Raw genomic sequence first — 24897 nt, forward strand, 5'->3', positions numbered from 1 at the left:
ACTTCAACAGTACAGAAAAGATTACAAGATTTGTTTCCCATAAAAAAGAAAATTATAATATTTCTCTGTGTCAGTTCCCTTGCTTCAATAGGATGTCTGCAATTGATGGTATATTTGCAAGGACTTTAAATCAATTTGAATTTGAGTCAGATGGGTAATGGGTGAGGCTACTAAGAGGTTAGAGGAGACAAGGGTGGAGGTTCAGTTCACAAAAGAACTGAATAGGAGTGGAGGTAATTATAAAACAATAGCTTGGCCTTTAGGCAAATTTCTCAGAAATGCAGGTGAAGGTAGAGTTAAAAAGATAAGGAGTTTGAACTTATACTGCTTAGAACAGTATTAAACCCATGCCAGGCAGATTTAAGTCTTAAAAACTGAATCAAAAATCAATTTTCAGAATTATACTCCAAAACAATTCCCTGAAAATTAGAATTTATCAAATAGAAGCTAATGGTTCCATGAGATATCAAAAAATGTCAAATTAATCTCAAAAGATTTTTTAAAAAAATAAAGTGAAGTATCTCACAGCAAAAAGAAACAGATCTGAAAACTAATTGAGAAGGGATAATTTAAGACTCAGTAGTCTATCTGAAACCATGAAAAAAAAAAGAGCCTATACTTCATATTTCAAGAAATCATAAAATAGCCCATATCTTTTAGAACTAGAGGATAATGTAGAAATTGAAAGAATCCACCAGTCATCTCCAAAAGGAAACTCTAAAATGAAAACTCCCAGAAATATTACAGTCAAAATTCAGAGCATCCAGGGTCAAAGAAAAATTCTATAAGCAGTCAAAAAGAAAAAATACAAGTAACAAGGAACTACAGTAAGGATCCTACAAAAATCTTGCATTTACCACTCTGAAGGAATGGAGAGCTTTAGATATGGTATTCTAGAAAGTAAATGATTTAGACGCTTACAACTAAAAGTAACTTTTCGCAGCAAAAATGAGTACTATGCTGTAGAGGGAAAATATGGATGTTTAATGAAATAGAGGACTTCTAAGCTTTACTGATGAAAAGTAGAAAATTTCACATATTAATATGTAAGTTGAGAAGTCTAAAAAGTAAACATGAGCAAGCATTGTTTTTTCACTTAGGAATATGGACAAAAGGGAAATGGTAACAAGCACCTAGTACAATTTATTTAACTATGTTTAGAGAGGAAACTATAGTGAATAGGAATTATTTCAAATGAAAACTAGATAAATGATGAAGTTGGTGTTCTGCTTATCACTGTCATAACTGAAAGTGAAATGATGCATCTTCATTCACATGTTCTGTCCTATGGAACAAATTCTTATGAGGCAGGAACTTTTATTTTCTTTCCTGTGGAACATTCAGGAACAATAAATTTTATGAAAAGAAACTGAAAGTAAAGACAAGAAAATAGGTTTAAAGACCAGTGTGGGTTCATTTGGTGAAAAATTCAACACACTTTGACTCAGGGAGATGGGAAAGGCTTAAATTTTAATTTACAGGCTGGACAAAAAGTGTACAAGCTACTACCAAAAGCTCTTAAGTTATTTCTTAAAGCAAATAGTTCACAAGTTACTACATAAAATTCACAAGTTAAGTTCTTTAGATAAGCAGCAAGATAGTATGTTTCAATTGAAATAGTGGAGTTCAGTAAAGAAGAGATAGTCATAGGCTGGGCTAGTGAGTACATCAAGGACAGCTAAGAGAAAGGGAAAATTGTGAGAGGTTATTTGGGGGATCCCTCCCTCAGAGAAATCTGGCTTCACAGGGGATAAATAGAAGAGAAGTGCAAAGGGGTGGGAAGGATCATGCTCCCCCAGAGCAGAATGTCCTCCAAAGGCAGAGGAAGCAGCTCAACTGAGGAGTGAGAGAGCTTTTAAAGGAGGACATATGTGGGAGGAGATATGTTGATGAGGGGCAGGAGCTCAAAGAGCAGAGATGAGGTAATTAGGGATATACAGGTGAGGGGTGGTAGCTCAAAGACTTAATATCTTCAGGCTAAGGTAGGGATGCATAATTTTATTGTTAGGGGAAACTCTTAACAGTCATCTCATAGCCTAGGGACAGGGACTTACCAGGCTCCTTGCCAGGGGGAGAAGGTACTTTACTAAAAGTTCATTGACCTCACCTCATAGCTTGAACAATGAGATGGTGGGAAGAGGGGTAAATGTACTAATATAGAACATATTTCTCTTAACATTTTCCCCTACTTCAAAAGGACTGGAAAACTAGAGAATTAGACAACTAAGAAAAAGATTGGAAAAGCTCCCAAGTTCACAAAGTAAACACTTCCTCTGCAAATATTTTTGTAATTGTGCCTTCTGATACCTTTTAGGGTAACTAGGTGGTTTAGTGAATAGAGAGAGCCCCAGACCTGGAGTCAGGAAAACTCTTTTCCTATATTCAAATCTGGCTTCAGACACTTACTAGCTATGTGACCTTGGGCAAGTCACTAAACAATTTGCCTTAGTTTATTTATCTGTAAAATGAGATGGAGAAGGAAATGGCAAGTCACTCCTATATCTTTGCCAAGAAAACCTTAAATGGAGTCACATAGAATCAAACCCAAATGAAAAAACTGAACAGAATAACAAATACCATATAAGGGAAAAATTTTTAACTTTTTAACATGGGATGTTATGAGAGCTATTAAAGGCTCTTCATCTATTTATTGTTGTTATCACTGGTTCTTAATTATAAATATTTAGTCCAGAGTGATTAAAATGACTTTTACTAACTTCTTTGCAGAGAAGGACCATCCCTCCTAGCAAAAGAAGGCAGTGAATTAACTACAACGTCCAGTCTTATTTGCAGTTTGAAAAGCTTGTTCCTCCCCTTTATGCCAATCATTGGTCGGGGTTGATACATTCCCCATCCTGCTCATTATACTAATGAGCACAGAGGAGTGTACAAGTAATATGTATAAACTTCATTGAGCAGTCACAAAGGACAAGGACACAGACCATAGGTCAACTCCTGACTAGTTGAAGCTAGTTTTTGACCTCCCCCTGGGAGAGGGGACCTTATTTAGCTCAATGATTGGTCAAACTAACAATCCCCCCCTTACATTCTTTGGGAGCCAAACATCCTACATTCCTCACATTATTGTCTTCATTTGCTTTGGGTTTGCTGTCAATTTCATGCTGTTTAGGCTAAACCTAAAAATATAGAAGTGGCTTTCCTTAAATCAAGCATCTTCAATTCATAAACCTAAAAGGGGACATGAAAAGAGACTTACTCTTAGCCAAGTCTTTATTTTTTATTTTCTATTTTAATATTGATGTGGGAGAAATCGGTGTCACCACCATAAAGATGAGTTCTTAAAAGTGAATTCAGAATTTTATTTCACAAGCCTGCAAAGTTCACAGATTAAAACTTATTTTTTCCCTGGAGAGATAATAAGTAATCAGCTGGAAGACAAGGTGAATAACAAAGGTTTAGGGGAGAAGGAAAGGGAGAAAAGAAAACAGTCATAAGAGCTGGCCATAGTTCTAGCTTAGAGGTAGTTCTGGCTTAGGTAGTTCTAGTTTAGAGAGAGTTCTAGCTTAGAGAAAGTGGCTATCCTGCAAAGAAGAGAGGAAAGAAAGAAAGAGAGAGAGAGATTCTCTTCCCAGAGATCTTATTTTAATGTATTTCCACAGAGGGTTGGGCAAAGGTGGCTTTTGAGGAGTGGTGTAACACTTGGTATTCTCCAATCCATGTTCCATAGAGGCAGTCCTCCAAGATGTGACTAAGACAATACTCATTGCACATGGGTGGTGTTTTAAGCATTAATCTTTCCTGGCCCAAAGGGAGTGACCTTCAAGTCCAACATAAATTATTTCCTGTGTCCTGCATCATTATATGATATAATATGTACAATACAATAATACATAAATTCATTTTATCAGAGAGACAGTTAAATGGATCAAAGATATAAAATAATAGTTCAAATGCTAATTTTAGATATTTTATTGTTCCCTATTTCTACAAAGCTAAACAAGTAGAATAAAGTAGACTATCCAATTATATGTATATTTCAATATGCAAATATTAGGGGCTATAAGGTCTGACAATATTATTAATTACATACAATTATATACCTGTAATACTCTTCCTTTTTTACTCTTTCTTCTTGATTTCACTGACTTCTTTAAAGATAGCTCAAATACCATTTTCTAGAAGAAACTTTTCCTAAGTCTCCTAAGCCTTCCCAGCAAGAGTTATCTTTCTTAGACTTTTTATATATTTTCTATCTAGCTTTTTCAGGGCTGAATTGTTTTGAGTTTTTACCTTTCTTTGTATCTTCAGTGCTTAGTACAATGCCTTAAATAAGCACTTAAGTATTTGTTGACTAACTGATAGATATTATACTTTTACATTAGTTTCATTGAGATCTTATTTTTTTATTTCAGATTTAATACATGACTTTCCAATTCCTTATTTATTACTTTTGCTTCCTTTTTGCATAATTTCTAATATGAAAATATGTTTTGTATGACTTCATATGTATAATGGATATCATATTTTTTGCCTCCTCAATGGGTAGAAGACAGGGTGGAGTAAGGGAGAGAATTATAATTATAATATATATATATATATATATATATATATATATATATATATATATTAGGATTTTGCAAGGCAAATGGGGTTAAGTGGCTTGCCCAAGGCCACACAGCTAGGTAATTATTAAGTGTCTGAGGCCAGATTTGAACTTAGGTATGCCTGACTCCAGGCCTGGTGCTCTATCCACTGTACCACCTAGCTGCCCCTATAATTAAATATTTAAAAAAATAAAAAAATCTAAGGAATATTCAGTACTCCTGACTGGGCTGTTCTACCATAAAAGAAAACAAACATTACCAAATTTAATTTATATTTTTAAAGCTATAGGAATGAAATTATCAAAGACATACTTTATAAAACTCAATAATATAATAACAAAATTGACTGGAAAAAAATTTCCCTTGTTCTTCTGGTTCTGCTCACTTTGCTCAGCATCAGTTTATGCAAGTGTTTCCAGGCTTTTCTGAAATCTGCCTGCTTATGATTTCTTTTTTTTTTTTTCCAAGGCAATGGGGTTAAGTGGCTTGCCCAAGGTCACATAGTTAGGTAGGCCACACAGCTAGGTATGCTTATGATTTCTTACAAAATAATTTGATCCAACACATTCATATGCCATAATTTGGGCATCTCCTCATTTTTCAATTCTTTGCCACTACAAAAAGAGCTGCTTTAACTATTTTTTTTAATATGTGTGTCTTTTCTCCTTTTTTTTTTGATCTCTTTGAGATACAGATCTAGTACTGGTACTTGTGGATCAAAAAGTGTGCACAGTTTTATTGCCTTTTTGTCATAGTTCCGAATTGTTCTCCAGAATAGTTGGATCAGGTCACAATTCCACCAACAATGCATTAATGTCCTAGTTTTCCTATATTCTCTCCAACATTATTTTCCTTTTTTTTTATCAGTTTAGTCAAATTAATAGGTGTGAGGTAGTACACTTAAGAGTTGTTTTAATTTTCATTTCTCTAATCAATAAGACATGTATTCTCAGTCAAATAAGGGATAGAGGCAATTATTAAAAAAATCTTTTTTGATGATCTGAATCTGAAAAACTTTAGAACAAACAAAATTAATTCACCTGGGATAAAAAAGATAGTAGTGAATGGAGAAAATATTCATATCAAATTTCTCTAATGAATGTTTGAAAAGTTTACAGAAATATTGGCATTTTTTTTTTTTAGGATTTTGCAAGGAAAATGGGGTTAAGTGGCTTGCCCAAGGCTACACAGCTAGGTAATTATTAAGTGTCTGAGACCGGATTTGAACCCAGGTACTCCTGACTCCAGGGCCGGTGCTTTATCCACTGCGCCACCTAGCCACCCCTAATATTGGCATTTTTAATAACAAATATTAGTGACCAAAAATTATTTTCCAATAGACAAGCAGCCTATGGAAATGAACAGTTGAAAGACAAATTATTAACAATCTTATAAAAGAATGTTCCAAATCACTAATGATAAGGGGGATAGCATTGAAATAACTCTGAGGTTTATTCTTAAACCTGAAAATGGGCAAAAATGACGGTAATAGTTATGGTAGGAAGGGTTATGGTAGGATAGATTAATTAATGCATTGTTGGTAGAATCAGTATAAACATTTTGGAAAGTCATTTGGAATTATACAAATAAAGGGACTAAAAATGTCCATAGTTTTTGCTCCATAAGTTCTATTCTTGGGTTTATATCCCAAACAGACCATTGATAAGGTAGTTTCCATATATCACAAATATTTATAGCAAGGCTTTTTTTTAAACAGCTACATTTTTATTGAAGAAACAAAAATGTATATTTATTAACAGAACTGAAATTCTTTCATATAAAACACTACAGCAATGATTATTTCCCCTTATTAGAAAAGCCTACAAACTCAATGTCCTTTTTTATTTTGTTGTTGCTGTTTTTTGTAAGGCAATGGGGTTAAGTGATTTGTCCAAGTCACACAGCTAAGCAGCTATTAAGTGTCTGAGGTTGGATTTGAACTCAGATCTTCCTGACTCCAGGAGCCAGTGCTCTATCCACTGTGCCACCTAGCTGACCCCATCCTTTTTTTACTTACTAGGAGAACCAGTCCAGCTCTGAGATCGTTTTTTTTTTTTTTTTTAAGAAAATATTAAGGAAAAGAGACCATGAGATTGCATTGAAAACAGCAGGATCCTGTGTGTAGTGGGAGACAAGGACATACTCCATAATGATTCACAGCTGTTCTATTTATTTGTGTTTTTTTTTGTTTGTTTGGTTTTTTTAGTCCATCCCACAGTTTAGTGAATCAATACCCTCCTAGTAGAGTTGGAATTCACCTTAAAACGAACTTAAAATTCAAACCAGAGTCCAGGCACAAAATTTGGTACAATTAAACAAGGAGAAAGGACTAAAATGAAAGAGTAGGGAGAGTGGTTATTAGCACCTTATGAATCAGAGAATGGAGCAGCTTGAGGAATCCAAAGAGGAAAGATAGGAAGAGACTTCCACAGGAGGGAGGAGAGGGGAAAGGAATTTTTTACTAAGCCATAGCAATGGGAGCTTAATCAAGCTGGCCATGTGTTCAGCTATGTTCTTATCAGGGTGTTCTGATGAGGGATACCTGAAGCCTTCTCAGCTCCTGCCCTTTACTTCCATAAAGTAACAGGGTGGAGTGGAAACTAGGGGGAAGGGATACCCTTTTCCAGTACAGCAGTCTTCTGTTTCTCCCCAACCAAGAACAGTAAATATTACACAATTCTACTAACAGATTGCAGTCACATTTAGAAAAAGACACTCCTTTTCCACCACCAGGCTCTCAATGCCAAAGAGAAATAAATTACCAAAGGTTTGTTTTTAGAAGCAGTCTAAGAACAATACCAAGCCCTGTAGAAATTGATGCCCTCAAAACAAACTAACCAACTGGAGTCCAGAGGGCCTCAGGGATTGTGAGTCTTCATAAATGCCAACAAGGAGGCCAGAAAATCATATCTCCATCAGGACACTCTTGAGATGCAAGAGACCATATTGCACAAGGCTTGAGAAAAGGAATGGGGGTGGCTCTGGTGACAACTCAAGGACAAAGAAGGGGAGAGAAAGAAAGAACTGTGCTTTGAAAAGAAAACTGTCTTAAAAGATCTGAAGTTTCCTGTAGCTCTTGATTTCACCTCTCAAAGGGCAGCAGGGCAGCAGACAAAACTATGGGTCCCAAGATCATTTCCCACAGAGAGCTCTTTGGTCCAAACTTCCATTATATTCAGTACTCATGAATGGTCTGTCTGTTCTAACATAAAATAATAATAATACCAAATTTAATTTATAATTTCAATATTATAAGAATCAGGTTATCAAAGACATGCTTTATGAAACTCAATAATATATAATAACAATATTGGAACCCCCCCCACCCCCGAGAATTCAAAAGCTAAAACAACATGAAGTTTTTGTGGAGGTGGTTTCCTTTCCCTTCTATTCTATTCCTGACTCTATGTCATCAAAAATAAAAAAAAATAAAATTCTCAAAGCTACAGAAATCATAACTGGGACATCAATATCTTTGGGACTTTGGCATAGGTATCCAACCTTTTAGCTCTTCTGTGATGCATTGCCCAATAAAAATTTAAGGACCACATATAGAATTTAATATTTATTTATGACTATAATGAAGCCCATAATACCAATGAATATAATTATAAAATGTGATAGTGCCACATTAATGGGCTTTGATGGCCATGGGTTGGACACAGGTGCCTTGAGGGTATTAGGAGGACAATTTTTTCATTTCAAGAAAAGTTGATTGAGTCAGGAGGAATAAGGATGTTTGCCCATTTATTCTCTGCCCATGATCTCATCAGAGGGGAAAATAAAGAGAAGAAAAGAAAATAATAAAAGAATAGATACATAGGAATTCAAAAGTTTAGTTTCAAATGCCCCTTACCAAAAGAGGATCAAATACTGAAATCCTGATTGTAGATGTATCAAGCTATATATTGAATCTCTTGTACCTTTTACCAACCCAAGCTACGCCATGATCTTTTTCATTTGCCATTGTTAACTATACTTGTTTTAATTTACCTTGAGGTGCTAACCAGGTTCCCAACCTGTACCTTAATCCCTTTATTGCTTCCATCTTGCCAGGCCCACACCCCTAAAGTGCTAGCCCTCCCATCTGCTCACACTGGTTTCAAGATATTAAAGCTTACAACATTTTTCTTCATAGGCACTATAGTAGATTGCTTCCAAGCTGCTCCCACAAAGACATTTTTTCTTTGGAAAAAAATTGTTCTTTCTCTTTCACTTTCTCTCTTTTTTAGTGACACAAACATACACACACACACACACACACACACATACACTATATATATATATGTACATATATAATTGTGTATATAATACACATATGATTGACATATGCACACAAACATATGTGTATATAAAATTGAGATATACCATAGACTGTGGTCACAGCTGAATGAATAAATAACATGGAGAAGTAGCAGGGGTTTTAACTGGAAACCACTAATATATAGTTCTATGAGGGGCTGCTCAGGTCCAACAGCACTCTACCTCAAAGAGGATACAAATGATCCATTTTCCCCAATTCAGTAGATCCAGCTAAAGGGTCAACTTGTTGGAAAGCATATGCTATAGCTGGGGCAGGCTAAGTCCAATCTTCCTGATTGCCTTCTCTGACCAGATCCAACTTGGAGGGAGTGATAGTCTAAACCTTCAGATGACTTTTCCGGGAACCAGTGGTGATACTAGAGCTCTGAAAGGGCCTCTTGAAGGCCCTCCATTGAAAACTTGCAGCCTCTCTTAGTGTTCCCAGCCCTGGATGCTCAACAGGCTGGTAGGGGAAATCCATCAAAACTGCAGTCTTCCAGATTATGCACGTCAGCTCCCTTGCCAGGCAACTGTGACTAGCTCATTTTGTACTCACTTTCTTGAGAATGGCAGTGGGAGTGGTGATGCTGGTAACTGCAGCAGTGGGAAATGGGGAGTTGCCAGGCTGGACCAACTGCCACACTGGGGCTTTCCAGATGAGTTGTTTTGTTTTGTTTTCCCCAGAAAACAAAACAAGTCTGTGCTGCCACTGCTTCCACCTTCCCGGAAGCCCTTTTTGTGATAGTAAAGAATTGGATGCAAAGTGGATATATTTCAATTGAGGAATGGCTAAACAAATTGTGGTAAGAAAAGACAAATGTGTTGAATTTAAAAAAGTGCAAAAAAGATCTACCTGAAGTGATGCAGTGGAAAATTGGAAAGTCAGGTATTAAATTATGAACAATTGATATTTCTCTAATTGTTTAGAGCTTTCTATTTGTGTGAAAATATTTTGTAATGGTGTTCATATATAGTCTATGTGTCTTGGCAGGTAGACTCTATGTTTTATATTGTCTGAAGTTTTTTTTTGTTTTTTCCTAGGCAATTGAGTTTAGTGGCCTGCCAAAGGCCACATACCTAGGTAATTATTAAGTGTCTGAGGTCGGATTTGAACTAAGGTACTCCTGACTCCAGGGCCAGTGCTCTATCCACTGCACCACCCAGCTGCCCCTGAAGTTATTTTCAATGGAATTTCTCTTTTCTATCCCTTCCCATTGAGTTTTGTCAATGATATATAGAAATTTATATGGGTTTATTTTATATCCTGAAACATTATTTAGAAAAAATTGTTTCAACTAACTTCTTAGTTGATTCTCAAAGAATCTACAAAACAATGATAGGTTTTTTTTTTGAGGTTTTTGCAAGGCAAATGGGGTTAAGTGGCTTACCCAAGGCCACACAGCTAGGTAATTATTAAGTGTTTGAGACCAGATTTGAACCCAGGTACTCCTGACTCCAAGGCCGGTGCTTTATCCACTAGGCCACCTAGCCGCCCACAATGATAGTTTTATTCAACTTCTCTTTCTTGTCTTAATGCTATAGCTAGCATTTCCAGTACAATATTGAATGATTAATGGTGGTAATGAACAACATTGCTTCACACTTGCTATTACTGGAAAGGTTTCTTATTTATACCCATTACAGATAATGCTTGCTTTTGGTTTTAGATAGCTATTTCTCATCAATTAAAGAAAAGCCTTTTTATTTCTGTGCTTTCTAATTTTTTTTTTAGGTTTTTGGCGAGGCAATGGGGTTAAGTGGCTTGCCCAAGGCCACACAGCTAGGTAATTATTAAGTGTCTGAGACTGGATTTGAACCCAGGTACTTCTGACTTCAGGGCTGGTGCTTTATCCACTGCGCCACCTAGCAACCCCTGTGCTTTCTAATTTTTAAAAAAATTAATAATAGATACATTATTCTATCAAAATGTTTTGCATCAGTTAATATTGTCACATAATTTTTGTTCTTTTTCTTATTGCCATCATCATTTGTGCTTATAGTTTATCTAATATTAAACTAGTCCTGCATTTTTTTCTTCATTCATAGTTTAAACCCAACTAGGTCACAGGATATGATCTTTGTAATATATTACTATAGACCTCTTTTATATTTTATTTGAAAATTTTATATCAATATTCATTAGTAAAATAGATATGTATTTTTCTTTCTCTGATTTTGCTCTCCCTGGTTTAGATAACAAAATCAAATTTGCAAAGAAATTTGATATAACTTCTTTCTCACCCCCCTTTTTTCATAGTATTCATATAGTATTGGAATTTTAAAAATATTTAGTAGAATTCACTTGATAATCCATCTAGTCCTGGAGCTTTATTTTTTTAGGGAACTCATTTATGGTATCATCAATTTCTTTTTCTAAAGTAGGATTATATAAGTATCCTCTTTCCTTTATTGTTAATTTGGGCAATTTATATATTTTTAAAAATTCAACTATTTCATTTAGTTTGACAATTTTATTGGCCTATAGTTGGGAAAAGTAACTCATAATAACTTTAATTTCAATTCATTGGTAGTACATTTACCCTTTTTATTTTTATTTTTATCTTTTAAGATTTTGCAAGGCAATGGGGTTAAGAGGCTTGCCCAAGGCCATATGGCTAGGTAATTATTGTCTGAGGTCGGATTTGAACTCAGGTACTCCTGACTCCAAGGCCAGTGCTCTATCCACTGTGCCACCTAGGTGCCTCACCCTTTTGTTATTGGTGATTTAGTTTTCTTCTTTTTTAAAATCAAATTAACCAATGTTTTATCTATTTTATACTTCTTCCCCTAAATCCAGCTCTAGTTTTATTTATTAATTCAGTTGTTTTTACCTTTCAGTTTTTCAAATCTCTCCTTTGATTTTCTGGATTTCTAGTTTAGTGTTGACTTGGGAATTAAAATTTTTTTCTTTTTCTAGTTTTTTTTTAGTTGCATGTCCACTCTGAGGTCAAAACACACACAAAAGCATACAAAAGCTTTTGTAAAAATAATTCCACTTACCATTGGTACATGGAATATATACTCATGTTTGTATTAGACCTGAAGGACAATAGTTTTTGTTGAAAGAGAATTCAGCAGGTATCACATCTAAATAGCAGCTCTGAGTGAAACAAGGCTGGCAGATGAAGGCCAGCTTACTGGAGTTGAAGCTTAATACACATTTTTCTGAAGTTGCTGCATGGGGAGTAAGATGAAGGTAGAATAAGTTTTGCAATCAAAACTAATCTATTCAACAAGCTTGAATGCCTACCAAAAGGAATGACAGACTCATGACTATGCAATTATCACTTGCAGGAGAATGCCATGTTACTTTCCATAATAAATACATGCTTCCACCACAATAAACCCTGGTGAGATCAAAGAAAAATGTTGTGAAGACCTGGAGACCCTCATCATTAATGTGCCAAAAAAAGGACAAGCTTATAATTCTGGATAATTTTAATGCAAGAATAGGTACTGACTATCAGATATGGGAGGAATAGTGTCAAAAATTAGCATTAGCAATGATCACTTACTATTGAATACTTGTGCATCTCTAACATCTTCTCATCTCTAGCACTATCTTCTGTTTACCCAAATGCAATAAAACATCATGGATACCTCAACAGCAAACACTGGCATTTTAATAGATTAAATTATTATAAAAAGAAGAGACAGAATGTGAGAGTGACAAAGCTGATGTGTGACACAGGGTATTGGCTATAGATGTATCCTCTCCAAGCTAAATATTTGTATTCAATAAAACCTGAGGTGCCAAAGAAAGGCAACTATCAGAAGACTGGCTGTCAACAGTTTAGAGTACTTCTCTGACTATTAACAGATTATTGCTAACTAGAACCAACACATGATTGCAATAGTGGAGCAGAAAAGGAGAAGATAGTTTTTAGAAGTCTGTTCACAGCCTTCATTGATCTGACCAAGGCCTTTGATATTGTCAGGCATGAGGACTTGTGGAAAATTTGGTTGCTGGGAGAAGTTCATCAGGATTGTATATCAGTTTCATGGGTTCTGGACAATAGATAATGCTCTTGCACTTTCCCAGTCACCAAGGTTTTGTACTTGCTCCCATACTTTTTAGCATGATATTTTCAAAATGTTGCCAGAAACCTTCAAAGAATAATGAGAAATTAGCTCATCTTGGAAGATCTCATATTGACAAAAGCATTCAAAGTCTTACTGGCTTTAAGAATTTTTATTGGGGCAGCTAGGTGTCACAGTGGATAGAGCACCGACCCTGGAGTCAGGAGGACCTGAGTTCAAATATGGCTTCAGAAACTTAATAATTACCTAGCTGTGTGATCTTGGACAAGTCACTTAACCTCATTGCCTTACCAAAAAAAAGAAAGGAGGCTTTGAAGGAAAATGTGTGAGAGAAAAGGTATTAGATTGCCTACCAAGCTGAAGTTCCATAGAGCTGTTGTGCTGACCTCATTTTGTTGCATGCCCTGTGAAACCTGGACAGTATACCATGCCTTGTCAGGAAATTGAATCTCTTCCATTTGAATTGTTTTAGGAAGATTCTGAAGATCATCTGGCAAGATAAAAAAAAAAAAACAGATACTGACCTCCTTTCTTGAGGTAAAACTGTCAAACATTCAAACTCTAAAACAGAGAGCTGCAACTCCAAGGGGCTTGCCACATCCTTGAAATGCTGAATGTATATTTACCTAAAAATCAACAAAGAACTCATGCAAAGCAGGTGCCCACAATGTGGCCAAAAGAAGCAATACAATGACACTTTTGAGGTTTCTCTGAACTTTGAAATCAATTGTGAGACATGGGAGACACACCAGTATAAGACTATCCAGTATGACATGCCACATCAAAGAAGACACTATGCTCTACGAGTGAAGCAAAATTACAATAGCTCAAAAGAAATGTGAGATGTTCAAAATTGGAGATATCTCCACCACAAATGTTCATATGGACTATTTGTGATCAAACTGTGGTATAACCTTCCAAGTCCACAGTCTCATTGTGCTTTGACTCCAACATCTTGATGTCATTTTAGTCCTTTTTAAGAATGTAGGACAATAATCAATCAACTAATTTTTTGTGCCTCTTTTACCAAATTTTTAATATTCTTTTTATAATTTTCTTGCATCCCTCTCATTTAACTTTCCCTATTTTCCCTCTACTACTTATTCTAATTTCTTTAACTCCTCCAGAAATTTTTGTTTGGCTTGTTTAAATAGCAATTTCTTTGAGTCTTTGATTGTAACTATTTTCATGTTGTCTTTGGAGTTTATATCTTAGTCTTCCCTGCCACCCTAACTTTTTATGGTCAAGTTTTTTTTTTATTGTTTTCCTTCTTTTCTAGTCTATTTCTTAACTTTGAGCTTTATGTTAAAGTTGGGCTCTGATCACCTAGGGCGAGGTAAGCACTGTCTGAAGTTTTAGGCTTTTTTATACTGCTATTTTCAGAGATAGTTCTGGGGGTGTGGGTCTGAAAGTTATTAGTGCTTTCAATGGGGTATTAAGTGAGGAGAGATGTGGTCACTCCTAGAATAAAGGTATAAGGAGGACAACAATGGAAATGGAAGGGATATAAAGGTATTTATTGAAGGAACAGTAGTTGGGAGGGCATGTCTTTTATAGGTTTAGTGCTATAAGTAGTTGGGAGGGCATGTCTTTTATAGGGTTAGTGCTATAAGTTTCTATGGGGGTCTGAGAGCAGTTTGGGGTCTCCATAGAGGTGTGAGTCATTTGGGGTCTCCATGGTGTCATTTGAGGTTTTCATGGAGATTAAGATTTGTTTTCTTAGGAAACCATACTCAACCTGTCTCAACTGGGCAAGAGTGAAACCCAGCCTTGGAGTTTAGAGGGAAAATTGGACTGGATTGCTATCCTTACTCCACTATTTTAGTTTTCCCCTCACCTGTCTCCCAAAATGTAGCTTTCTTATTAATCCTTTTTTTATGATGATTTGAGTGTTTTTGTGTTGTTTGATAATATGTTTGCAACTCCTGCTTTTTTTGGATTCACCTGATAGATAGCAATTTTTTACTAGCCTTTCATTTTTAGTCAATGTATATCTTTATTTTTAAATATTTCTTGTAAGGAACAAATTCTGGGTTTTATTTTATTTACTAGTTTTTCAGCATTTTTTCATTTTAAAAAATTGTTTTAATAATTCATATTTAAAGTTATAAAAGTTACATTTATATTTTTCCATTTGTTTCTAATTTTTTCCCAAATTTGGATTCCTCCCTTCTTCCCTTTGTCAACACAGTACTCTGTCTCTTCAATTATTTTAGTTTAATCTATTTTAAGTCACCTCTGTTCCTTATTTTCTTCCCCTTATTCCCTCTTTTTTGTTATCCCCTTTGCTACTTTTAGAACCTTGTTAAATTTATTAGTACATTTTACTTTTCTTTTCTTTAATTATTTAGTTCTTCCCACCTTCTCCTATTTATTTAAGTAGTCAAGTAGAATCCTCTGACTTTCCTGTTCTTCAATTTGTGGGATTTATTTAAAATTTCACTTTCTGTACCTTTTTTTTTTCTAAAAAAGCACAAAACACTCACTTGTTTTCATTATTTGTCTTTTTTTTAAAACCTATTCTAGGATTTTATTCTTGGATTCATGGCTCTCATGTTTATTTAGCTACTAGTTTCTCTGTTTATTATGTAATTAAAGCTTCTAAGGTAACTTTTAAGTTCCTTCAAAATTGCTACTATGTTGTTTTCTTGTAGAGCTTGCTCCTTAATTCCTATTTCCTTATTTCCTTTGTACATCACTTTTATACATTTGCATATATGTCTATATTTATATAAAGGATATTGCCTCATTATAGAAATTTTCCTATCCTTGATTATAAATTTCATTATTAATCTTTGCCCTCTGCATTATTATTTTCTTCCCCCTCTATTTTTCCTTGAAATTTCCTGAGACCATGCCCTCCCACTTTTTGGGGTGTTAGTTGTCCTCCTGAAACTCTTATGAGACAGAATGAGGGATCTCTCCAAGCACCAAGTCCCTGCAGATCTTATTCATTGAAAGGTCTCTATTTCCTTTTATAGACTATCTCTTTTCCTACTCCTCCCACCATGGAAACAAGATTTCACAATTTCTTCATTTTTTAAAAATCGATCCCTCCCTTAACTTTTTCACCCAGTCACTTCTTGAGAGACTTCAGGAGTTATTCTCTTGCTAGCCTTCATTTGTTAGCCTTTGACATGATTAGGGCACATCACATGTTTCCTCCATCTTTTTCCTTCCCTCCTCCCTTTTAAGTATCTTGTCATATAATTTATCTCCACAAAAAAAATGGTTAACTTTTAGATTGGGTTTTAGGAGATTTAGTTCATGATGTTTCAGGTCTCTTTGTCCTACATCAGTTCTATTTGATTTATGCTTGAATCCTTGTCTCCTTTCCTATATTTTGAAAGAAATCTCTTTTTTTCTTTTTATATATTTATTTATTCTCTTTTTGTACAAATAATGTTTTTTATACATTAATAAAATATTCTTGTGTAAGAGTATACAGAATACCCCCTCCCCCCACAAAATATAGACTAGCTTGAATGATAAAGTAAAGGGGAGAGAAAAAATTAAAATTAAAAAATAGTAGTAATAATTGTAGGTATGGCCAGGTGGCACAATGGACGGAGCCCCAGCCCTGGAGCCAGGAGCACCGGAGCCTATATCTAGCCCCATACACCCAACAATCACCCAGCCATGTGACATACAAGCCACCCCAACCCCAATGCTCTGCAAAAACCAAAAAAAAGAGAAAAAAGGACCCAAAATAAAATAAAATAATAATAATAGTAGCTGTGGCTGGGTGGCAGACAGATCATTGGCCCTTGAGCCAGGAGCACCAGTGTCCGATTCCGGACTCAGACACCCAAAGATCACCTTGCTATGTGGCTCCAGGCAGGCCGCCCAGCCCCATTTGCCTTGCACCACCCCCCAAATAATAATAATAAAAGATGTGCTTGAGTCTTTGTTCCAACACCAACAACTCTGTCATGGGTGGATCACATTCTTTATGGTAAGTCCATCACAAAAGTTACTTCCATATTTTTCCACCGTTGCCATTGCTGATTGCAACTCCCTCCTTTCGTATTTCTCCACTACCAAGTACTATATTTTCTCTCTCTCCTTTCACTCTGACTCTGCTGTAGGGTCACTGATTGGCGCAGCAGACAGATCCCTGGTCCTGGAGCCAACAGGCCCCTAGCCCCCTTACCACCTCTTAGGCCCAGCATCCACCTGGCCCTATGGTCCCGGACAGTCCATCCAATCCTAGCCCCTTGCTAGAAGTAAAAAGGAAAATGTGTTATATCTGACCACTCTCCCCCCATGGTCCATCCTCTCCTCCATCACTCACATGCCCCCCTTCCCCTTTTCCCCCCCTTTTCTTCTTACTCCAGATGTCTATACCCCATTGAGTATATATGCTGTTTCCTCTCCTAGCCACCTCTGATGAAAGCGAAGATTCCCTCATTCCCCTTTGCCTTGCCCCTTCCATATCATTGCAATAGCTCATAGCAATAAAGAAAAAACTTATTATATGAGATAATCTTGGCCTATTCCCCCTCTCCTTATCTCTTTCTCCCATCACATTTCCCTTTTTTTTCTATTGACTCCATTTTTACACCATATTTTATCTTCAAATTCAGCTTTCTCCTGTGCTTCAACTATAAAAGCTCTCTCTACCTGCTCTATTAACTGAGAATGTTCATATGAGTATTGTCAATGTCATTTTTCCATGCAGGAATACATGCAATTCATCCTCATTAAGTCCCTCATATTTCCCCCCTCTCCTCCAATCTCCATGCTTCACCTGAGTCCTGTATCTGAAGATCAAACCTTCTGTTCAGCTCTGGCCATTCCAAAAGGAACATTTGAAATTCCCCTGGTTCATTGAAAGTCCATCTTTTTCCCTGGAAGAGGACATTCAGCCTTTCTGGGTAGTTGATTCTTGGTTGCATTCTAAGCTCTTTTGCCTTCTGGTATATTATATTCCAAGCCCTACAAGCTTTTAATGTAGTTGCTGCTAAGTCCTATGTGATCCTGATTGCAGCTCCATGATATTTGAACTGTGACCTTCTGGCTGCTTATAATATTTTCTCTTCAACTTGGGAGTTCTGGAACTTGGCTATAATATTCCTAGGGGGTTGGTTTTTTGGGATCTCTTTCTTGGGGGGAATCGGTGGATTCTCTCTATTTCTATTTTGCCCTCTGCTTCTAGAATATCAGGGCAATTTTCCTGTAGTAATTCTTTGAAAATGATGTCAAGGCTCTTTTCCTGATCATGACTTTCAGGTATTCCAATAATTTTTAAATTATCTTTCCCAAGTCTGTTTTCCATCAGTTGTTTTTTCAATAAGATGTTTCACATTTTCTTCTAATTTTTCATTTTTTTTGGTTTTGAAGTAATGAATCCTGGTTTCTTGTAAATTTATCAATCTCCCTGAGTTCCATTCTTTGTCTGAAGGATTTGTTTTCCTCAGAGAGTTTTCTTATCTCTTTTTCCATCTGCCCAATTTTGCTTTTTAAAGCATTCTTCTCCTCAATAACTTTTTGAACTGTTTTATCCATTTGACCTAAGCTGGTTTTTAGCATGCTATTTTCTTCAGCATTTTTTTGGATTTCCTTGACTAGGCTGCTGACTTCATTTTCATGTTTTTCCTGCATCTCTCTCCTTTCTTTTCCCAGTTTTTCTTCCAACTCCCTCATTTGATTATCAAAATCTTTTTTGAGCTCTGTCATAGCCTGAGCCCAATTTCTGTTTTTCTTGGAGTCTTTAGATGCCAGAGCTTGTGCTTCCTCATCTTCAGACTGAGTATTTTGATCCTTCTTGGGATCATAGATAATATATTTCTCAATGGTCTTCGTCTTGTTTTTCTGCTTGCTCATTTTCTATGCCTGAGCCTGGTTTTGGGGTGCTTCCTGAACTTTTGGGACACTCCCACAAGGATCTCAGTATGTGAGGCTCTGTCCACCCTCCTGGTTTGTGAATGACCATATGCGTTCCCCTCTGGTGGGAGGGGCCCTGCTGTTCTATGGGGGGGCCTAGACTGCAATCAGGATCTGAATGTGGCCAGAGCCCCAGAGTCCTCAAAAGAAATCTCTTACAGTCTCTCTGCTGTCATTTTGTTGTTTCTTATCCCTGGTTGCTTTGTTTGTTTCCTTTTATTATATATATATATATATATATATATATATATATATATATATATATATCTGTTTTCTAAATTGATGTCTGAATCAATTAACATTTATTTCAGGCACTATGTCAAGTGATAGGGGAATACAAAAAATAGGCCAAAAAACCCCCGTCCCTACACTGAAAGATCTTATAGTCTAACAAATATATGCAAAGTGAATTGTATATAAGATAAATAGGAAATTATAGAGGAAAGATACTAAAATTAAGAGGGTTTGAGAAAGACTTCATGTAGGTGAGATTTTATTTGGGACTTAAAGGAAGCCAGGGAGGCACTATTAAGAGCGGAAGAGGGATATTGTGGGGAGGAGGGGACAGTCAGAGAAAATATCTAAAGTCAAGTGATGGAGTGTCTTGTCCACAGAATAGCCAGGAAAACCAGTGTTACTGAATTGAAGAGTACACGTTGTGGGGGTAAGGCATTTAAATAGCAAATAATTCTTTCTTTCCAGGAGTGCTCAGAATACCATTTTTTAATGAATATTCATTTTGTATCTTGAGTTCCTTAGCTTTATTCCATTCCTTCCTATAGATTGTAGAAAATGCAGAATGTCTTGTGGTATTTGAATTTTCTTTTCTTTATATTTGAAGTTATTTTTCCTAGTCACTTAGAGAATTCATTGTTTGTCAATGGGATTGTTAAATTTAACCACAATGTGTCTTAAAGTTTAACATGGTTTTTTCTCTCTGAAGAAATCTGGGGATTTGATTAAATGACGTTTTTTTTTCCCCTGTGTTCAGTAGTTTGGGAGAAGTTTTCTTGCATGTTTTCTTGCATTATTTCTTGCATTGTGTGTTGGATCCTGGCCTGAGTTTCATTGTTGCCCATTAAAGCCCCATTGATTATCCTTTCCTAAGGACATGAACCCTAACCTCCATAGAAATTCCAAACAATGCATAATCTCACTTTAGTGAACCCCCAAACAAAACAAATCCTCCAAGGAGGACCCCAAAGATTCTCAGTCCTTATAGAAACCATACCACCCTGCCTCCTATATCCAAAACCCTATAAAAGACTTGCTTTCCAAACTACTCACTTCTGGAGACTGCTTGAACCCTGCCCATTGCCATTCCTTCATTCAATAAACAGCTTTGCATTCACTTCCATTTATAGTGCCATCTTCCTTTTTTTACTGAGGTTCACCTTTTGACCTTTCATTTGGTGCCTAAACCAGGAGAGGAGCAGCCCAGAATCTTGAAGACTCCCTATCAGGTAAGCTGGCCAACTCCCTGATCTTGCCTAGGGGAACCCTTGCAACCCTCTCTTGGACCTACAGAAACCTCACCCTCGGTATTCAAGGATGACTGCTACCAATCCTCCCACTCACCTTGAGCACTTCAGAAGAAGAGACTAATTTGAGAGGTAAGACTCCTTCCCAGGCACTTCCCTTCCACTCTTCCAAGACACCCAGAGTGCTCCTTTCCAAAATCCTAGCTAGCTGGGAACTGCCTCGAAATAGAGAAATGGAACTGGGATGCCACTTTCTTTCTCTGTTTAAACTGGAACTAAACAACTCAGTAGGTGGGGAAAGCCCCATTGTAGAGTCTTCCTTATAGCGAGTGGGCTAGTCTGTGGATCTTCACCTCTCCTAGTACTCCTCTTCAAGGGAACCTTAAATTCCAAAAATATTCCAGAACCCCCCCCAACCCCCATTAGGATGTGCCTACAAAAATCTGAAACAAATAGATCTCCAACTCAAGCCTAAATAACTTGTTTTTCTTTCCAACATACAGTGGCATCATATAAATTGCATAATGGAGAGGCATGGCCACCTGAGGGAAATTTTGATTATGCCACCCCTTACTGACCCAAACAACTGTGTCAGAGGCAAGGCAAATGGAATGAGATTCCACATGTCTAACTGATTTTTGAACTAAGATGGCACTCTTCCCTATGTGAATTCATCTCCACTACCCAAATTCTTCTTTTCCATCAACCAGATTCTCCCAAAATGGGTCCCTTCAGTCCCACTTTGCTTTTCCCTTCCTTATTATCTTTCTCCTCTGATTCCACTTTAGATCTTTCACTGAGTGTGGCCACAACATCTATTCTTCCTCTTACTGCCTCAGATAATTTATCTTCTTCAACTACCACAACTTCTCCCCCTTTCACTTCCTCTTCAGGCTCACCTTTGTCTCTGTCCTGTCCTCCCTCTTCGCAAAGTGATGAGTCCCGAGGGTGAACCTATAAGGCTCCATGTCCTTTTCTCTTTGTCTGACTTCAGTCAGATTGAAAAAACGCCTTGGTTCCTATTTTACTGATCCCTCTCAATTTTCTAAAGAATTTTATTATCTTATTGTCTCCTATGACCTGACCTGGAGAGATCTTTGTGTTATTTTTTTCCACTTGTATGATGGCTGATGAGAAAGAAAGGGTTTGGAAAGCATTTTGCATCTTCAATTCCTTAGCTTTATTCCATTCCTTCCTATAGATTGTAGAAAATGCAGACTGTCTTGTGGATCATGAAGATATATTAAATAGACAGAATCCCTTAGACAGTCCTGTAGGGACAATTGCTATCCCTCAGGAAGACCCTAAATGGGACTACCAATGTTCCAAGATTTACATGCTAGGGATCTCATGAATGCTTGCCTGATGACAAGCCACAATTTGGAAAGATGTCAATTTTGAAAAAAGTTAAGGAGGTTTCTCAGGGCCCCAGTGAAAATCCCACAGCATTCTTTAACAGACTTAGAGGCTACTACCAAATATACTATTGTTAATCCTGGTTGTCTCAAAGGAATTACTTTCCTAAATATCCATTTCATTTCTCAATCAGCCCTTGATATCCATAGAAAACTGAGGAAGATGGAGGAGACTTGTCCCCATATACCCATAGGAGATTTGGTCAGTATAGCTTTTTTGGTTGTTAATAATCAGGATGAAGAGAAAACTACATCCCAGACCAAATTTCTCCAGATGTTATCCTCTGCCAATAATGGGTCCTGAGACCCCTGAAGGGCACTTAACAATGGCAATAATCCCAGAGGTGACTGTTTTAAATGTGGTAAATTGGGACATTGGGCAACTCAATACCCAAATCCCAGAACCCCCTCCAAGCTTTTGTCCCAAAAAAAGGACACTGGGAGTAAGATTGCACCTCTCTTCCTCAAAATTAGGGACCTCAGTTGGCTCCTAATGACCTTCTTGCTCTCTTGGGTTTGGTCATGGATGACTGACAGTGCCCAAGATCTGCCACAGCTCTTGAACCCATCATGCAAGCAGACCCTCGGGTAGCTCTACAAGTGTCAGGTAAGGCAATATCTTTTCTCCTAGACACGGGGTCCACCTTCTCTGTTCTGCCAGAATATAAAGGACCCACAAAGACTTCATTTATTTCAATTATGGGGATTGAGGGACTCACCTCTAATCCTCTAATTACTCCTCCTTTACCCTTTACTGTTGGGACTTTTATTTTTACTCATTCCTTTCTGATAGTTCTCAGCTGTCCTATGCCTCTATTGGGCAGGGATATCCTTTCCCATTTAAAGACTCAGATATTAATTCCTGTCTCAGCAAACAGACAAAGATTCTATGGTTATTTTCCTTCTTTCATTTTCTGACTCTTCCACTACCCTCTGATTCTTCCCCCTCATACTCCTGTCCCGAAGCCCTCTCATGCCCTTCCCTCATATTTCCAACATTCTCTTCCCAGACCCTGACAATGACTAGTTTATGGGAGTTCCTCAGTGGTAAATGAGAAATGGATAGGGGGGTACACCACTGTATCCTCTACATCTCTCATTGAGCCCAATCCTCTTCCTCTACAAACTTCCTCACAGAGATCAGAACTCATTGCCTTAATTTGAACTCTCACTCTAGCAAAAGGGATTCCTGATATGCTTCTCATAGTTTACATTCTCATGCCTCTCTCTGGACAAAAAGAGGTTTCCTTAAGTCTAAAGGCTCTTATAAGGAATGCTGACCTAATCTTTAAACTTCTCTCTTTTGGCAGTGATCCACTATATGGGTCATCAGGGCATGTCCATCTCTGTGGCAACTGCCAACCAACCGGGCAGCCAAACAGGTTGCATGCCAACCCTATACACACATTTAATTAATTACCTTGCCTTCCCTGAGTTTGGAATATACACTGGATGACAAACAAGCCCACCTCTCTAAAAGGGACATATGACAAGGGCTCTGGTTAACTCAGAATTTCTGCCTTTTCCTTCCCAAAAAGTAAGTAGATACCTTTCTTTTTCCCTTTTGTGATTCCCTCCATATAGGACAAAAACCTCTTTATCCCCACTGATTAGTACTCCTATTCTCCCTGACACCCTCCTGCACCTCACCAAAGACTTATATCTGAAACCATGCCTTCAAATCCCCCCCTTCTTTCTTTCTTTCTTTTTTTCTGTTAGGTTTTTGCAAGACAAATGGGGTTAAGTGGCTTGCCCAAGGCCACACAGCTAGGTAATTATTAAGTGGCCGTGACCGGATTTGAACCCAGGTACTCCTGACTCCAAGGCCGGTGCTTTATCCACTACACCACCTAGCTGCCCCATAATCCCCCCTTCTTTCCCAACTCACTAAGCCCATGGGCATGTCCATGGCCCAAACCTATGACAGGCCTAGCCCTCATGGATTCCCTCTCACTTTGGCACAGAGAGAGGAATGAATTTGTGCACCTCTTCTCTCTCCATCTTGGTGTGTGCTTGAGAGGAGATGCGATCTTCTTCCTCTGTGGGAGCACTATCTATCTATATCTTCCCACCAACCGAACAGTCTACCACTATTCTACCTCTCACCCTGCACTGAAGTGGCTTCTCACATCCAGTCCTTTCCTGTCACTCTCGAGCTACATGCAAGTTACCAAAGGGCTCCCACTCTCATTTATCTCTTAGAGGCTATAAGCATCCTTTCTGGCATGGGCACAGGGGTAGGAGGCATCACAACTTCTCTATATTACTTAGAGCAGCTATCACAAGACCTTCAGGAAAGTCTTAATGACATAGCCAGAAGCCTTCTACAAAGTCCAGGTCAACTGGATACCCAAGCCACTGTGACCTTACAAAACAGATAGGATCTGGACCTACTGACTGCTGAGAAGGGAGACCTCTTTTTGTTCCTGATGAAGAATGCTGCTTCTATGTTAATCAGTCTGGATTGGTTTGGTATACAAAAAATTGACTTTCAGAGCCTCACATTTTAGGGAAAAATCAGCTGACACTTGATCCAGTTGGTTTCAGTCTTCCCACATACTCCCTTGGCTCTTTCCCATATTAACCCCATTAATCATGGTCTTGTTGGCACTTTTCTTGGGTTCGCCTTTGTTTCAGATGCTTAACATCCTTCATCCACAAAACAGTGAACACTGCAACATCTCAGATGACCAAATCCACGATGCTACTTTGAGCACAAGGATACCAACTATTCCATCCTTTACTCTGTGCTGTACCTGATGACAACATTGCTCCACTCAGCTAGAAGTAGCTCCAGATGAACTGACCTCTGACCCCAATCCCCCTCTTAGTAAAACTAAAACAAAAAGACTGGAATGTTGGATCCAGGCCTGAGTTTCACTGTTACCCAATAGAGCCCCATTCTTTATCCTTTCCTAAGGACATGAACCCTAACCTCCATAGAAACTCCAAACAACACACAATCTCACCTTGGTGAACCCCATAACAAAACAAATCCTCCAAGGAGACCACAATGGCTCCCAGTACCTAGAGAAACCACACCACCCTGCCTCCTATATCCTATACCCTATAAAAGACTTGTTCTCCCCACTACCCACAGGTGGGTGGACCCAGCAGTCTGTACCTTCCTTCAATAAATAGTTTTGCATTTACTTCCATTAATAGTGCCATCTTCCTTTTTACCAAGGGTTCACCTTTTGACCTTTC

General features: G+C 37.5%; 1 long non-coding RNA gene across 1 annotated transcript in view; it reads left to right on the forward strand.

The window, feature by feature from the left end:
* LOC141520633 (uncharacterized) overlaps nt 1-24897 on the forward strand; it is a 37361-nt gene extending 12464 nt beyond the window's left edge. The window contains exons 4-6 of the long non-coding RNA XR_012477691.1: nt 20183-20407; nt 22165-22297; nt 24328-24897. This is a non-coding gene — a long non-coding RNA (uncharacterized LOC141520633). The remainder of the gene's footprint in view (nt 1-20182; nt 20408-22164; nt 22298-24327) is intronic.

The sequence above is a fragment of the Macrotis lagotis genome, chromosome 1 (genome assembly GCF_037893015.1).
Source record: "Macrotis lagotis isolate mMagLag1 chromosome 1, bilby.v1.9.chrom.fasta, whole genome shotgun sequence".
NCBI classification, from domain to species: domain Eukaryota; kingdom Metazoa; phylum Chordata; class Mammalia; order Peramelemorphia; family Peramelidae; genus Macrotis; species Macrotis lagotis.